Source organism: Octopus bimaculoides, chromosome 12, assembly GCF_001194135.2.
Source record: "Octopus bimaculoides isolate UCB-OBI-ISO-001 chromosome 12, ASM119413v2, whole genome shotgun sequence".
Lineage (NCBI taxonomy): Eukaryota > Metazoa > Mollusca > Cephalopoda > Octopoda > Octopodidae > Octopus > Octopus bimaculoides.
The window spans coordinates 4,344,127-4,349,088 of NC_068992.1; positions in this window are offsets into that span (position 1 = coordinate 4,344,127).

The window sequence follows — 4,962 nt, forward strand, 5'->3', positions numbered from 1 at the left end:
TATATATATATTTGTAGAAGGTTGAAAAGAAACACACGAGTTGATATATATGGAAAAAAAGTCAAGGTAGAAAATGCTAGAATAATTTTCAGTACCGGTTTCAGTCATTGAGACTTTTCCAACTGTAAGTATAGAAATCATTTAAATTTTGGAAAAATTAAAAGAAAAGTTTTTTAAAAGAATATTTGCATATTGTTCAAATACAAGGGGCATTTTCCTTGGAAAATGTATATTTTGCCATAAAAGGAAAAATGCTACTATTAATCTATTTTATTCAGGGTTGGCAGTGTCTAACTTGCCTACCCAGGCAGCACGTCCCTGCTTATACAATATTTACAAAAATGGTAAAACAGCCGAGCACATTAGCAACGCTGGGTTCCCGCCACTTCTCGACTTTTTACTGAGCATCGCAGGAAGAGAGGAAAACCAATTTTGATTTCTACGTAAAAGCAGTCAGCATTGAACTCTGCGTACTTTACGTCACTCCTTTCTATCCGTGCCAAAACTAGATACATGTGTAATGAAATCACCCATACCCAAGACAAGTGCAGTAATACCAAAAAGCGGATTACCCATTCAACACTATTACTTAGAAGCATTGGGAATAAATTTTTATCCGGCTTTTCCTCATCAGCCGAGGTCAAAGCTCCGTAGCATGAAGACAAATCCATGAGCAATTACTTCTTGAAGACACACACTTCAATGAAGAGACAACCGCTGATACGTGCATCTCTGTTTACAGAGGACTCGACACACGTTTTGCGGTTTCAGAAATACCTACCTACAAACTACACCCGCAGCGACCGCTATCGAAGCACATTGATCAAATGCTCCATCTGTGACACAATCAATTGCCGATGTTTATATGTTGTCTACCTTCAACAATGTAAGATGTGTGGTGATTATTATGCTTGCAACACAGTTCGAGCTTTACACATCCGGTTGAAGTAGTATTTCATAGCATGAGCATTTTCTTGCTGGAAACACAAAGAAATGCTATACCAACAACAATACTATATCCGCTTCCATCCTAGAAACACAGCGTAGGCAATTTGCAACTCAAGAAAAAAGTAAAACAAAACAGAAAAACAAAACAAAACAGAAAAGAAACATTCTCATTCTAAAATCCAAAATTTTTTAAATTTTCGAGATCAGAGTGGAGTGAATGGCTTACACAATCTGTTACCATGGATACCACTATTGCTCTCGAGACTGCTCCTGGCAATGTTTCTCTTGCTGCTGTAATTATTATCGCGGAAGGCGGCAAGATAGCAGAATCGTTAACATCCCTGACAATATGCTTAGCGGTATTTCTTCCGAATCAGTGCGTTCTGAGTTCAAATTTGCCTTTTATCCTTTCAAGGTCGACAAAACGAGTTAGGTATTTGAAACAGTGCAAGACTAGGGCTTAGCGTTTAGGGCTAAAACTTAGGTTAAGTTTAAGAAGTGTTAGGGGTTAGTATTTAAAATTAGGGTTAGGGGTGGTGTTTTGTATTTACGGTTAGGGTTCTGACACAGGTATGAAAATTGTAATTACCTGCAAAGACAGTATGAGTGCCAGGCAGAGTTTCATTGTCGTTGACTTCTCTCTCTTTCATTTCCATAATTTTAATTACATTTTTAATTACACATTCCAAGGTCATATAATACTGCTGATTTCATTTCGATAAATTTTTTCGTCTTTTAAGTGGTTTCATAATGCTTTTATTTTTCTTTAAATTTATGAATTTTCTTCATTTAAAAAAATCTCTCAAGGTTTCGTAATGCCATGATTTTCTTATCGTCTACACATGAAAATTGGACTTCATGTATGTCAATAATGGTTTTTTTCGATTGCTAAAATTTCAAACATTGAAGTTTGTAACCTTTTTATTACTAATTTCTGTGGAAAATGAACGTGATTTTCGTTTCGTCATTAGCCAGCAAAATAACATAGATATAGAAAATCTGAACAAAATTAATCAGTACAAACGAAACCATGAATAAACGATAGTTGAAATAACAGAAATATATAATTAATAAATAATAAATTCTCTCTTCACATTGTAATATGGTCCCCCAATATTTCTTTATTGTTTTCTTATATTTCAAAACAAGCGAAATATCACGATGTATTGATGTTGTCTAGACACATGACTAATAAAACAGTCTAATTTTCAAATATCCAGTTTGTCTGATTTTTATTTTTTTGGTATTTATTTATTTATTTGTAGATGTAACATGTCTAGACCTAAAAACTATTTTATGACAGCAGCATGGTGATATATATTTAGCTAATGACATCTTTGAATTTATTTTTGTTCTTTTTGTTTTCCTCATTAATTTGGTCTGGAGGAAGCATCCGGGTCTTCGCTGGCCCCCACCTCCCCCAAAGTCGGTGAAGCAAGCAAGTGTTTATGTTGCAGAAAAGCCATTGCAAATCGAGGAGAGCAAGACAAGAGACATGAAAGAGGGAATTCAAAGAGGCCGACGAAAAAAAGAGTGAGGGAGTGAGAGAAAGAGGAAGGGAGAGATAGGGAGGGAGTAGAGAGAGTGAGGGAGTAGAGAGAGTGAGGGAGTAGAGAGAGTGAGGGAGTAGAGAGAGTGAGGGAGAGAGAGAATGAGGGTGGAGATACAATGATGGTGAGACATCGAGGAAGAGAGGAGAGGGAGAGAGGATGGGAGAGAAAAGGAAAGAGAGAAGATGAAGGATGAAGATGTGATGAGGGATGGAGGGAGGATGAGCGATGGGGAGAAGGTGAGTGAGGGAGAGATTGAGTGAGTGATTGAGTGAGGAAAAGAGAGCGGGAGCAGAGCTTGTCTGAAGATCATAGGCTGGAATATGTTTACTTCCTTGAACAGGTAAATACACTCCACAACTGCCAATTCCAATTCAAAGACAACTTCCATTAAATTGATGGTAAAATTCCGAGGTCGAATTTCGTACCCACCTGGTTCCAGATTCAAAACTCGAAGAACTTTATTGAATTTATTATTGGGTTGTCCGGAAAGTTCGTACCGATTTTTAAAGGAAAGAAAAAGGTTAATAAATACTTGCCATTACATTTTTAATCAACCAAATATGAGCCATTTTTTTGCCCAATGCGTCTCCATCTTTCCTTTAACTTGAAAATACCCTCTTCCCAGAATTAAGGTGGTTTCATGGCAAAGAATTCATCAAGGTATCTTTTTACGTCATCCAAGGAATTGAAATTTTTACCATTAAGACTATTCCGCAGAGACCTGAATAAGTGGAAATCCGAAGGAGCAATATCTGGTGAATATGGAGGGTGGGGTAACACATCCCAGCCGAGCTGCAGCAATTTTTTTCTGGTTCCCAAAGAAACGTGCGGTCTTGCATGATCATGTTCGAAAACAATACCCTTCCTGTTGGCTAATTCTGGAAGTTTCTCTCGAATTGCTGCTTTTAACTCGTCCAGTTGTGTGCAGTCTTTCTCAGAATTAATTGTCTGGTTACTTGGGAGAAGCTCATAGTACAGAATTCCTTTCCAATCCCATTAGACACAAAGCAAGACTGTTTTAGGGTGAAGTATTGAGTATTTCTGGAACGTAAGGAGACAAGTTTCGTTCTTAGATTTGGTCTTCAATGCATAGACTGCACTGTGGACCCAGAGGCAGCTATAACAAAACCATTATGAAAATATTTAGTTTTCTTTTTTATCAAGATTATAAATTTTCTGCTTACTAATCTCAAATCAGGTAGCATTCGAACACAGTTAGTAACGGTTCACACTTACGCCTTTCATTTCACAATATCCTGTTTAGTGGTTTATGGTGCTGTTAAGTAAAACCTAACTTTGCTATCGAACTATCGACATTATGTCTCCGTTCATTTTCACTATTATGCTTGTCAACACAAAATTGAAATTAATTTTTAAACGTACCGTAGAACATCAGCCAAAAATGAAGCAAATTCTTAACAGACGGTTTGTGACAGCGAAATGTAATTTGCCAATGATGTGCCGTTGGTGAGTGTCTATGTATATAACAGAGAGAGAGAGAGAGAGAGAGAGAGAGAGAGAGAGAGAGAGAGAGAGAGAGAGCGTTATTGCTGACTAGTAAGTATCTGAAAATGAAATATGCATTAAAACCGGCCCATCTGAAAGGTTTTCCAAGGCTAATGTATTTGGCAGACTTAATAAAACCCAGTTGGCTTACAGCCCTCAAACATTTAATTCAACTAACACAATATTGGCAGTCAGTGCATCAGGTAATTGCCCTAACAACATTTCAGAAAATAAAAATAAAGAAAAAAATCTTTATTTTTTTCATTTAATTCGATTCCTGTGTCAATGATTAACAGACTAAAATTGCTCACCGGGAACTTACAGACTGAATGTCATAGCTCAACTTGGTATATTAAGACTGTGATGGTTCATAAATATGTCTTCGGCATTTTCGATTTTCCTTGTCATCTTCAGCAAACTAGTCACCCTTCTATCACCAATACACATCGTTTCTTTTTTTATTATCCTATAACTTAAATCTCTCTGCAGAAATTTAAATCATATGCTCGATTGCTTTCTTTGTTCATCTCACTCTCCTCTTCCTCACCCTGTCTCTGTATGTGTATATACACACATCTGTATGCGTACACGTATATAAGTGTGTGTGTGTGTATGTGTTTGTGTATGTGTGTGTGTATGTGTGTGTGTGTGTGTTTTGTGCCTGGGGAACGGGTAGATAAATTGAGACGCCGCATCTCGTCTGACAGATTTAGTGCGAATGTGCTTAAATTGTGTTTGTGTATGTATAAATGCATTTATTTCTGTGTACATACACACACAAATACTGTTTATCTAAAACTCGCACTAACTCTGTCAGACGAGATGCGACATCTCAATTATCTACCCCGGCCCAAGACTTTTTTTAATTTCTTCCATTTCTGTCAACTTAATCTCTCTGTATTAACTCATTTTCCTCGTCTCGTTTCTTAAATGAATATATATATATATATATATA